The sequence below is a fragment of the Triticum urartu genome, chromosome 2 (genome assembly GCF_003073215.2).
Source record: "Triticum urartu cultivar G1812 chromosome 2, Tu2.1, whole genome shotgun sequence".
Classification (NCBI taxonomy): domain Eukaryota; kingdom Viridiplantae; phylum Streptophyta; class Magnoliopsida; order Poales; family Poaceae; genus Triticum; species Triticum urartu.
In genome coordinates, this window is record NC_053023.1 from 426,893,210 (window position 1) to 426,906,557 (window position 13,348).

Here is a 13,348-nt window from a genome sequence, read left to right on the forward strand (position 1 = left end):
TTTTTCATTTGTCATAGTGCTACATTTTTGCCTTATGCACTGTACATCATGTACAGCCTTTTCAGTTTATACATTTATGTGGCAACTGCCCGCTTTGCTTTCCAACGCAGCTGTCCAGCTTGCCACATGGGCTACTGCCATCAGTCCCACATGGCAACTGTTGTTTTTCTCATGATCTTTTTTTATACTGCATGGAAACTCCTGTTTGTTCTGCATGGCAACTGCTAGCTAGGCTACATGGCAATTCTTATTCCACTTACATGGCAACTACCAGCTTTCCACTGGCTTCCACCCCCCTACATTGTCTTGTGTGCTCATCCATACCTAGTTCTAAAATGACAGCTCTGGCACATCACACATTTTTTCATTTTATAAGATGGCTACCATGGCAACTATTTTCTTCATTTTTTAACACTGTTCATGTGCTTTTTTTGCAGGGTGAAGACAACTACCAAGCAGAACCCCAGAGACCCACTCAAACGCATTCACTCGAAGCTATCGACTGGTGGCAACTCAGATGTTCATGAGGCGCCAGTCGACAAAACTGTTGTTGCACCATCCACTGTTCCCACTAGCTCTGATGCAAGCGGCCGACCATCCCTACCGATTGTAGATGTGCAGGCTACAACAACAGGCATCCGTACATCATGGAGTGATGAGTCAGTATCTGCCAGGACTATTGAGATATTGTCCACTCTGCTAGCAATGAAGGATGCTGCTGTGAGCCATGCCACCCGATCAGCAAGTGTTGAAGTGGACGCCCCCGAGATCAACCTAAGCAAGGAAGATTCCCCCTCATCTGATACGGATTCCAAGCGCATGGGTGGTGGCACTTCTGTGTCCACGAAAGAAGGGGCTGAGGCGACAATTCAGAATGATATGCCATCCACAGGTGAGAGTCTTGGCACAACAGATCCAGCTTCTGGTAGTCCAGAGGTTGCTAAGGTGGCCATTTCGCGAGCTTGTCTTCCACCTAGGCGTCGTAGCCCCCGCAAGCAAACTGCAGACATACCCAATGCACCAGCTGTAGCTAGGAGCAGCAGAGATGACTCTGGTTATGTGCCTACGTCCACACTGTTCCCACCACCTGCCAAAAGCAACTTTATGGAGAAAACAGAAGACCGTAGTACAACTGACACAGGTGGCAAGTCGGGCACGACTAACGGAGGTGAACGTTCGGAGCAGACTGCGTCTTTACCCGCCGTGGAGGACCCCAGCTTAAATCTGCGCACTTCTAAGCTCCCGGTTAACATTGGTGTCCCCTACAGCCCAAACAAGAAGATTGGCAAGAAAGTTGCGACTGATACCGCTGACAACACGCCCCGCCCTACCAATAAGCCTGATGATTCTGCAGCAGACGAGGCAGAAATGTTTGTTGATCTTTCACCCCTGGATTCTGCCCAGCAAGTTGTTCGTGGTCCAGCTAGTCTGAAAACAGAGAGGCACCCAATGGCATTCACCCCACCGAGCTTTAGCCTTGGCATCAGTCAAGATGTACCAGTGGCGCACGATCCTCTGCCAATTGCCTTTTCTTTCCCGGCAGGCATGGCCCCAATGATGGCGTAGCCAATGGCTGAGGGCAGGAAGGCTGTGAAGTTTGCAGAGCTGATTGTGCAGGGTACATTTTTTCTGCGTTTATTATTTTGTTGTACACATTTTTTTAGTCTGAATTTTGTCCCAAGTTTTTTTTGGCTTCTCACTGTTGATGGCAAATGTTATCTGATGCACATGGCAACTGGATTTGCTGCACGATGTCACCTATATTTTGTTGCCATGTTGCATTTTCCATTTGGCAAGAACATGGCAACTGGAGTTGATACAACATGGCAACTGCAGTTTAACCCACATGGCAACTCCAGTGCATTACACCTGGCAATTGTAGTTGCCTCCACATGGCAACTCCCTACTTTTTGCACCTAGATTTCACATTCTACACCATTTCTTTGCACAATTAACTTGTTTTATTTCCCAGGTATCCTAACCCACTTTTTTTATCATTACAGCCACCCCTGAGGAGATTACGCCGTCACTTGATGAAGCTTACCGCAGGATTGAGGAGGCAGCATTGCAGAAGAGGTCCTCACGAGGTCAGGGGCAATCAAGTTCTAACGTGCCTACTGAGTCAGTATCTGAGGATACCATTAGAAGTGCCACCCCTGGTTCTGTGAGGCAGCATAGGTAGTTCATGCACCACCCGCGGATGACTATGAGCCAGAAGTCAAGGCCACAAATGATCAGAACCAGCTGTACGATATTGTCAAGCGCTTTGGAAATGCGAGGTCCAACAGCAAGCACATGAAGGAGCTGAAAGCGTAATGACCACACCGCATAACCCCTCATTTGCTTTCCTCTTTACTTTTCTTCCTTTTTGCTATTCTATAGATGCTCTGTTTACGATTTATTTCTTTTTTTTACTTAGTAGACATGATTATTTCATGTTATATCATTTTCATATAGCTCATGTTTGGACAGAACCAAGATCATACAATGCGATGCGATGTACATTGACCTGGGTGATCTTGCCAAGTCTGTGAGGCCACTCGGCAAAATGTCGAAGAATGTAGTTGCATGTGGGATTGACTTCATGAACAGGCATATGGATATGTCTCCCAACAAAACAATCATGCAGTACAGCGTGACCTGCAAAATATGGGATGGTGACTTCCACCACAAAATCCTGAGGAAGCATTTTGCTGCTCATGGTGATTTCAAGCTCACAATGAAGAAATGTGTGAGTATTCCTTCCTTCTTTGCACATTTTCTTTGTCCCATGTTATGTTTTTGTCAGTAGCTATGCTTCACATGTGTGGCTACATACTGTTTTTTGTGACAGATGTTTCATGTGGCAACAGCTGCCACGTACAATAAGTTTGACTGCTTTTTTAATGCAACTTATGTGGCAAAATCAATTAGAATAGTTGGCAACTTGTTCATACATGGATGGCAACTTCTTTTAATTAAACATGGCAAATAAACATTCTTTGCGGGCGCATTTTATGGACACTCACTGCTTTTTGTCATTCATGTACCTCTAATTGCATCCGGCAATATCTTTTTCAAATCATTGTTCCTACTACATCATTTCGCTATTTTTGATTTCAACTCTGCTTTTCTCCCTTTATTTTTACTTTTTCAGGTATTGTTCCCCATGTTCCAGGAGCTTGCACCACAGGACCCACATGACAAGTGTGGTCACCACTACGCGATTTGCCTTGACCTGAAGAACCAATGTTTTGAGATGCTTGATTCAATGCGTCCAGAAGCTGATGCAGACCTTACTACACATGCTGAATACTTCATCAACAACCTCAAAGAGACATGGAACCGTCACTACGAAAACTCTAGGGTCCAGATCGGCCATTTTCCAATCGAGTATGTCGCGACTACGAAGCAAGGAAACCGGTAATTACTATTTTTTTTCATGTGTCATCTACACCAATCCCTAAACCCTTTTTGTCACCTCTGCATTGAAGTTTATGATATTCTGTGTTCTCTTGAGTTGAACTGATTTTTTACAGGACTGGTTGTGGCTTTCACATGTTGGAATACCTTGCAAAGTGGGAAGGCCGACGTGTCCCTATCATCACAGTTGCAATGGTCGTTGAGCTCCGTAAAATATACACATGGAATTGGTTGATGAATGAAGATTTCAACACGCGGTCCAACGTACGAGAGTTCATAGAGGAAGCTGTCAAGAAGGCCAACAAGAAGTATAAGTGATCACGTGGTGCTCCATACCGCACGCCCACCTTACATTCTATTGCCGAGGAATGTAAGTATTACCTTGTTCTTTCAAAACTATGTATGTGTACTAAGTTATGAAAGCATCTCCCCGTAGCCTAGTATATAGTGGTGGTGTGTGAGCGACATTTGAATTTTTTTTGTAATATGTGTGTGGATGTGAACCTATTTAGGTGTGACAGCAGCTACGTTTATGTTTTTTCAGTATTATCATGCGTTCGTGGTTGATAGTACTAGGTTGGTGTCTTGAATGCGTCTATGATGTCTGAAAACATGGCAAATGTAGTTGATCAGACACGGTTAATGAAGGTTATCGTTCTTATTCGTTTGGCTTTTTGGGTTTTTTGCATTGCTAACTTATATCGGTTAGCATGGTAGTTCGTACACAGCCGTAACCGTGCGGTTTTTGCACGTGATTGTTTTAACTCGTTTTCCACAGTTTGCACACAATACAACATGTGTGGACTAAAATGCGTTAACTGAACATGTAAATCTACGCGATGGCAGACTCAGTATAAATAACATGGCATATTCAGTATAACTAACATGGCAGATTCAGTGTAAAAGGCATGGCCGATTCAGTGAAACGGGCATGGTAGATTCAGGAGAAAAGGCATGGCAAATTCAGTACCACACATGGGGCAACTACAGTCATTCATTCATGGCATTTTCCTTCAAATTATGATGCCCCTCCGGAGTCATTCTCCCATTTTGAAAAATTTAGAACATCTATCTTACAGAAAATGTCACCAACAAACCAAGTCACAGTGCTCCAATGTTGCTTACGGATTGCCCGCCCCTTTCTTTGCTTTCTTGTGTTTTGCTTGAATCTCCAATCCCGATTTGTATCTTATGTCTTTTGGACGCCCCTTTGTGATGGAACGAGGCGGGTTCCTGACCTGGGTTTGTGTGCTTGCTGTTCCAGATCCTATCTCCGAGTTTTGAGATGATGGCCTAGTGGACGAAGGCACACTTGAGGTGCGGGGGAACCTGTGTAAGGCTTCCTCAGCTTTTCTCTTCTTGATCTCATCAAGCTCTCTTTTCAGGGCCTTCCTGTGTTTTTCTGCAACCCTCGTTGTCTCATGTAACGCCCCGAGACCGACGCGCCAGGTGACTTCCAGTTATTCGTTGTTGTTGCCTTGTCATTCGTTTGCATGTTGCATCTTGCCATGTCACCATCCGCATTGCATCATCATGTTTTCAAACTTGCATCCGTCCCAGTCTCCTCGTTCCGTCTGTTATCCGTTCTGAGCCCAGACACACTTGCACGCGCCCGCGGCATGCCCGAAATATTATTTTATAAGTGGCCAGAAAATGTTCTCGGAATGGGTTGAAAGTTGGCATGCGATGTTGTTATGTTGTAGGTAGGCCGCCTGCCAAGTTTCATCGCATTCGGGGTTCGTTTGATAGCCCAACAGATAACTATAGCGACATTATAGTCGGTCAAACGCCGGACGTTTTCGGTCTCCGGAAACAGTCTCCGGGTCTCTCTCTCTTCTCTTCTCTCAGCCCAAAGCTTTCTGCACAGTCCGCTGTAAACCGCCAGACCCCGAAACCCTATCTGCACAGTACATCGAACCCCTCACATGCGCGTCCGAAACTTCTCCGGACCCGACCCGGGCAGTCGTCACCGTTGGGTCTGGATCATCCCCAAACATCTACAAAACGTCTCCATTTTGTTAATTGGACTTCCTAACCTAGTTTTCTTGAACCGTCCGATTTTGATCGGATGATCCAAAATACTCCCTCCTATTTCCATTCTAGTATATATATATAGAAACTCTGACCCTGGGTGAGGAATAATATTCTTCACCCGGGTCAATCGACCGAGCGAAACGTTAGTCGATGTAATTTTAGATCGATGGAAAAGTTAACCGGTCGCCCACCTCCCCCGGATGTAAAAAAAAACAGCCCACTGCCCCGGTCCGTTCCTCTCTTCCTCTCCTCCCAATCTCCCATCTCGTCATCCGGAGGCAGCGGCAGTGACGGCACCGGAGGGACGACCCGGCGGCGCGGACTACCTCTCTGGCGCGCGGAGTACTTCCTTTCCGCTCTCATGCGGTAGGGACTCAGAGGCGCCGTGGGTGGTGTAAGGTCCGGGCGAGCTCGGCAGCGACAACGGCCTTCTCCGGCGTCGCTCTCCACCGCCGGCGGTATTATCGCTAGTAAGACCCCCCCCCCCCCCCCAACTTCCCTATCCTCCTCCATGAATTCTGAATTTCTAGGTTTAGGGTTATTGGTTTTTGGGAGCGGTGCAAGGGAAGAGGAAGAAAGGCAAGAAATGAAAGGAAAGAAAAATGAGGAGCTCAGGCGATGGAGGTAATGCTAGAGACGGGCTCCTGGCTGTGGGATCAGAGGTGTAGATCATAGCGGAGGAGATGAGCCATGTGGATGGCATAGAAGAGGGGGAGCTCAAGGCTGCGGAGACGAAGGAACAACAGTACAGTATCAGGCTTCGATCTGGCTGAGATATTTTTTTGTTTGTCACAGGACATGTGAATCCTCTCTCTGGTTTTTCTTTTGTCTAAATTTGACTAATTTCCATCCTGTAGCAATAAATGATTGGTACGACTTAATTGAATGTTTGTAATGATGTAAATAAAGAATCAACCTGTACCTAGCTGACAATGCTAATTCTCTCTAATTTTGTGTTAATTGAAATTTCCACATACGTATGAGCAATATTTCTTCAATTAAAGAATATTCACTTTACGAGGATTTTTGTTCTGTGCTATTCTTAAGATAGGATTTGAATTGATGATGCTAACTTTATGTTTTATGAATTTATTATGCAAACGAGGAATTGAAATTCTGCCAAGCAATCTAGGAGTAGAAGAATATGTATGCAAGGGACTTGGAGACGAGGCAATGGTGCGCTGGTGAGAACACTATTGTTCTGATGGGTTAGGAACTTAGGATTGGGGTTCAACTGCTCTTCAGTTTGTTATATCAAGGTTTGTTGCATCAGTCACTTCAGGAGATTGTCATGTACGCCAGGAAATTAGCTTGATTCAAAGATAGTACAATCAGGCATAGCTGCTGGCGTAGCTACCTGGACTATGCAGTTACCTAATTGGAATTCACAACTAGTGTCTTCGGCAGTTCCAACAAATCAAAGATTTTGTATAAAGCAAACCATTTTTCCTATTAGCAAACATTAACTGTGTTAGTTGCATAAGAACAGGACAAGGCGAGTGTTCTATTTTGGAGTTTGTTAAGCCATCTACAAAAAATGAATAACCCGATTTAGATTAAGGAGTGTTTACTAGTTGTGTGCTCATACAAGTACATGGTTTAGGTGTACGTGAATCTTTAAATCGTTCTTTTCTAGGACAATTTCTGAGATTGTTTTCCTTTTACCCAAAGGTTTTGAAGCTTTGGGAGCCTGCGGCCGGTTCGACGGATGACATCAGCAAGCGCCGGCCCGCCTCGGCACAGCTGCGGGTGGTTATATGGTGGGCGGAGCACACGAGTGAGCTTCGATGTCAGGGTACGGTGGCAAGCTAAATCCTGAGTCCAGCTAGGCTTTTTTTCGTTCAGATTTTGTTACTGTTTTCCATTCGGGATTTCATGGTGAGCAAACCTAGCATTTGCAGTTGTTTGTTTCAGAAATTCATGTCCTGACATCAAATTTCGTTTGTAAGGTAAATCCTGCCAACAAGTCGATGCTATGGGGTTACTAGTTCTCTTAATTTTTCTATTCTAATTTTGTATGCAATTTAGATGAATACTGTCTATTTAATTCAGGTATACGTTCCACATGCTTGTGAGGTACACATTTTGTAGGTCCATATGTAAGTGTTTGCTTGATTTGTCGCTCAAGTTTCATGTTCAAATGATGCTCCTTGACTTCAATACAATGTTGGTATGTAGGATGACTATCTATGCATCTTATCATGCACAAATTAAAAAATGCTTGGCTCCTCTTCTGCATGTCTCCAAGGAATAATTTCTGATGTATAATGAGATAATGATTATTTCTTTTTATTTCTTATCATGCGGCTAGTTGCTACAAAAAATTAACACATACATCGCCACTTATCATTAAAACAAAATCATATCTGCCAAGTTTCTACATTCCGTCGAAGCTTGCAGATTTACCATCTATTTTGGTACATTATTGAAACAAATCGTAACCATGGATTCTATATGGAAGATCGAAATATCATTTTTACATTAGGTTCATGTACTGTAAGGAATCGACTTTGTTCATCTTCAACCCATTTTCCTATCTTGCAAAGCTGTCCATTAAAGTATGGTCAATTTATACTCTGTGACTTAATATATTTGTAACACTGTCATAGTGCCATTGACATGCTCTTTTTTCACCCCATTTAATATTGATTCATCTACATTGTTATATGCATGCTTTTGCATACATAACTTATCCAGTCCGCTATTGATCATTTCAATTTTTCATCCCGGCAGTACGTCGATAGCCTAACTAGTCTGCTATTGATCATTTCCATTTTCATCCCGGCAGCATGCCGATATCTATAAGCGAGCCAATAGTTCCAAAACGTTGCTTCACAATTACTCGGCAGTATTTGTCTATTGAGCAGCACATAGCTGGCTTCGGTGGGTAGCATGGCATGTCCATTCTCAATTGAAGTTGGTCTGAAAATATCGAACTCTGCCATGAAATAGAAAAGGTAGAACTTTCCTTCATATCGTTGATTTTTCTTACTCTTCCTTTTGTGAAGCTGTGTAGCATTCTTCCTTTTACTACCTGTAATTTCTTCGTGTGTTGCAATACATGCATGGATCTATTAATTTATCACTCCTAATTATTTAATGTTGAATTCCAAGATCTGGTGAGTGGGATATGTACTAACGAGTTATTTTGCAGATAGCCACCATCCATAGCTCTCATGTGAATGTGGCAAGGCCACAAAACAAGTTTTCCATTGCCGGATATCCAACAGATCAACTGGTGTTATGGATGCTTCTTATAGATATTTTTTTGCCATTTCAAACATCAAACACCAACTACTCACAATGGAGACAGGAAACGTGTAGCTTCTGATGTCAACTAAGTGAGCCTGCCAATTGTGGCAATGGAAGGAGGTGGCATGTCGTCTCATTCATGAGGCTGTTAGTTTCATAACAGACATTTTCCAGTTGGATGTCTTTTGTAAAGTGTTCAGACTGTTTTTTGAGAAAAGAAATGAAATTTCGAAGACTTTATCTAATTTTACTTTTTTCCGATTGTAATACTAAATCAATTTTTCACAGTTGTTTTCCCTTCGTAATAGTCTTGCAGTTTGCAGAACAATCCAAAGTATGCAGGCCTTTCAATTTTGCTAGAGACTAGATGTAATTGGCCAAAGATACGTACAATATACGCACACATCCTATGGGTAAAAAAGTCAGGAACGCCTCTACTGCTCATTCCATAATATTACAACGGCATCATTTGTTTTTGCAGTCATTTTGATCCGCCAGATTAGTTGCAACCATGAACGACCTAAAAACGGGACTTGCATGTCGTAAGTTTACCTCCCTCTTTTTTTTACGGAATGGAAGCTGATTCTTTCTTCGACCTGTAATCCTACCTCAAGTGCTTTCACTTCTTACCTTTTCATGTAGTGGTCGTGGGAGATGGACTGGGGTGAGAAATAAGAATTCCTCACCCAAGGTGACGAATAGCGCGATATATGTATATATATATATATATATATATATATATATATATATATGGGTGAGGAATAGTTATTCTTCACCCCCTCTCTATTTTACCATCAATCCATCGTAATTTTACGTTTCGTAAGTTTTGTCTTATTTCTGACGCAAAAAGAGACCGTACGAAAATATATAATCGCCGTAAAAAATATTTTATGTTATGTAAAATTACAAACGTAAAAACATAGTCTAAAATACACATAAACTGTAAATTTTCTTGTCTTATGACCTATATTTTTATTTTCTTATGTCAAATTTTACGTAGTGAATCAATAGGAATGTAACTATTTGAATTCCAAACATAATTTAATTATGAAATGATTGTAAGATTACTTCGGGTGAAGAATAACTTATTCTGCACCCTCGGTATATATATATATATATATATATATATATATATACATATATATATATATATATATATATATATAGACGGTCTATTCTGCTAATATTAGGAGAATAACTATTCTGCACACCACTTCAGCACTACACGCTCAACAGGAGCGCACTGCATCATTTTGACGACGAGCACTGCAATAGAGACTAGTGAACTTCTCGTCGGAAAAAACTGCACGCGTTATTTTTCGGTACTGTTTTCACTCTAATTTTTTAACCGTTTATCGGAATGAGGCGTGTAATATACCATTGAAAAGCTATGGATTAGGCGCAACTTCGACATGTTGAACACTTTCGAGATTCCACATGGTTTAAGAGCAGTTTTGAAAATAGTGCGGCGGATGACGAGTGGCAGCGAGCGTTTTTTCGTGTTTTTTTCTAAACCGCTTGTTGGAATGAAGCAAATGATATGTCGTTGGATAGATATCGTCGAGGCGCATCTTTTTCATATAAAATTCTTTCTCTAATTCATTACGGTTTAAGAGTAGTTTCAAATTTACTAAATCGTGGAACTCTGTTTTTCAATTTTTTTGAAATTTTCAGTACTGTTTTTGCTCCAGTTTTCTAACCGTTTGTCGAAACGAGACATATGATACGCCGTTGGAAAGCTACGGACAAGGCGCAACTTCCATATGTTGAAATGGTTTTGAGATTCCTTACGGATTTTAGTTAATTTTGAAAATCGTGCGGCTGACTTCGAGAGGCAGCGGTTGTTTTTTCGCGAAATTTTTACGAACGGCTGGTCAGAATAATTCAAATCATACGCTGTTGGAAAGATATCGACGAGACGCAACTTTTTCATGTAGAACACTCTCTCTAATACCTTACGGTTTAAGAGCAGTTTCGATTTTACCAAAAAGCGGACACTCTGTTCTTCGCGAGACCAATCGTCATATTTACTGCATCGGATAGAAGAACGCACTGCTTCAGACGAAATACCGCACTTCATTAGATGGTCAAGGGCACTGCATGGTTTCTTTTTGTTTAGACGTATTTTTTCTCGGACGGGGAAAGAAGAAGGCACTGCTTCAGACGGAATACCGCACGTCATTAGATGGGCAAGTGCACTGCATGGTTTTTTTTGTGGGACGTAAATTTTTCCAAATGTGGTGGAGTGCACTTCGTGTTGAGCGTTGGTACTGCAGGGACAAGGTGAGTGCACTGCATCAATTTTTCTTTTTCCAATATTCTTTCTACTGCACACACCAAACAGAGTGAGTTGCATTAAAAAAAATCAACTTTTCCAATTTGTTTTTGCACTCGGCAACATAGTGAACCATTGGGAGAGAGAAGATCACTGCGGCAATGAAACAAGTGAGCTGCACCTAAACAATTTTGTTGTTGTTTTCTTCAATGAATGTTTTCGAGAGAGCTGCGATCTGTACATATCTGGACTACGAGCCGGGGCGAACGAACTACAGTGATCCTCTTTTTAATCCATAGTACAAACACACACAAATTACAATGACGAGGAACTACTACAACAACAAAAAAAGAACTCCACTTTTTTTCACAAACCGAGCTGCACTGGAGTGGCACCAGGAACTGCAACACGCCATGTAGAGCACCTCCTCTGTCACTCCAGCGATCTACAAAGGACAGCGTGGCCAACCACACAGAGAGCGGCCGCTAGCACATCCAAGGCACCGCACCAAGATCATAGGCGAACTGCAGACAAGCAAAATCTTAAGAAAAAGAAGGTCCCAAAGTGCAATAGAACGACGGTGACGCACCGCACCACAGCATGGGGAACCAAGCGAACTGCAAGCCAGCAGCGCCCTATCCTCAACTGAATGCCGGTGATGGGAGACAAGATTGAGATGCCCATGGCGGCACCTGCGGGCATAAGGGAGATGAAGTTGCAGCCCACCACCACCACACCCCCAGCGGTCGAAGTCCAGCGGGCTGCGCGTGGCATGGCGCGCAGGCCTGGTTGCCCGAATCCAGGGGCGCGCGGTCAGGAGGGGCAGCATGAGACGGACGGCGATGGAGGATGGTGGTCGGGGTCAACACGAGATGCACTGAAACGCATGCACTCACCGAACGCACTGCACGCACGAGCGCCACCGAGCTGCACTGCCACCGAGCTGCACCACAAGCGCCACCGAACTGCAGAGAGTCCTCTCGCCCAGGAGCCACCGGAGGCATGAGCGACCTGGACCCATCAGCCGTCAAGTCCAGGATGGGGAGGAGGCCGGACGGGGGAGCTGCCCCGGCGCAGCGGCGGGGGTCCAGGCGGGACGCGATGGAGGCGGATCCCACCGGATCCAGCACAGGGAGAGGTTGCTGTGGCGGGGCGATCGCCATGGATGGGGAGGAGGCAGTGGTGCTGGCCGGAGGGGGCGGACTGGAGGGGCTGGATCCGGCGGCGGGGCGTCGCGGGTGTCCGGCGGGGCATGGATCCGGCGCGGCGGGGTGGTGGGGGGGGGGTCCGACGGCGCGGGGTTGGAAGGGGAGAAGGTCGGGGGTGGTGGAGCCATGGCGCGGCGGGGCTCGCCGGGGTGGGCGCGGTGGAGGAAGGTGGGGCGTGGCGGGGGAAAGGTGGGAGAAGGTGAGGTGGTGCTCTGGCGGCGACGCCGGTAGAAGGTGAAGGGAGGTGGGGGTTTGGATCGGGGGAAGAGGGAGGTGGGTGTCGTGCGGGAGCTGGGGGTGGGCTTTGTTAGTGGCAGTGGGGTGGTTCGGTTCGCGGTGCGGTACGGAGAGAGGTGTTAGCAGAATAAGCGATTCGGTGTGCAGAATAAGACTCTTAAGGGTGTTATCATAATAGACCCACCCTATATATATATATGGTATATATATATATCAGTCTAACCCTAAATTTTAGGTAGTTGTTCCCATCCATCCCTTTCCTTCCGCCGTCACCCGACCGACTCCTTTTCTCTCTCGGGATCCCCTCACTCGATCTACCTCGATCCCCTTGCCCAGCCCACCACCGAAGCCTACGGCCTCCTCCTCCCACCTTGCGATCCTATCCCACCAACCAGACCTCCACCTGAAGCCTAGCGCCGCCTCCCGATCGAGCTGCTCGATCTGCTGCTCCCGAGCGCGCCCGCCTCCTCCTGCTGGCCTACCTCGTCACCGGAGCAGCTCGTCCCCGAGCTTGACCTCGCCCCTGCCTCGACCGGCGACCACCCCGGCAAGCCCTGCCGCCTCCCGTCACTCCAGCCCCGCCAAGCCCCCTGCAAGCCATCGCCGACCGCTGCCGCCGGTGCCCGCAGGAGCTCGCCGCCGAAGATGAGCACCGCCACGCCCGTTCCCCTCTTTCTCTTCTCTCTCTCACGCATCTCTCTTTCTCTCTGCTCCACTGCAACAGGGAGCACGCCAAGCGCCATGGCCGCCCAGGGTCTTCTCTTGCCTCGATCCGTCAAGCCGCCGCCGGGAACGACCTCCACCGCCTAGGGCCTTCCCTCGCCTCGTCGCCGTCGACCTGCGGAGGGACCCGCCATGGCCACCCTCGTCTTCAAGATGCGTTGCCCGCGCCCGGTTTTGGCGCTCTCAGCATGCCCACGCCCCGGATCTAGACGCCCAT

General features: G+C 45.7%; 1 long non-coding RNA gene across 6 annotated transcripts; it reads left to right on the forward strand.

Annotated features, from left to right (window-relative positions):
- Positions 1 to 5,594: 5,594 nt before the first annotated feature.
- LOC125537662 lies at positions 5,595 to 8,938 on the forward strand. Of its 6 annotated transcripts, none has more exons than XR_007296022.1 (5): positions 5,598 to 5,906; positions 5,973 to 6,695; positions 7,108 to 7,385; positions 7,489 to 8,393; positions 8,591 to 8,938. It is a non-coding gene; the product is annotated as an uncharacterized LOC125537662 (long non-coding RNA). The 6 variants fall into 6 exon arrangements; XR_007296023.1 differs by having other exon boundaries at positions 7,528 to 8,393; XR_007296020.1 differs by having other exon boundaries at positions 5,601 to 5,906; positions 7,108 to 7,606; positions 8,225 to 8,393.
- The last annotated feature ends 4,410 nt before the right edge of the window (positions 8,939 to 13,348 follow it).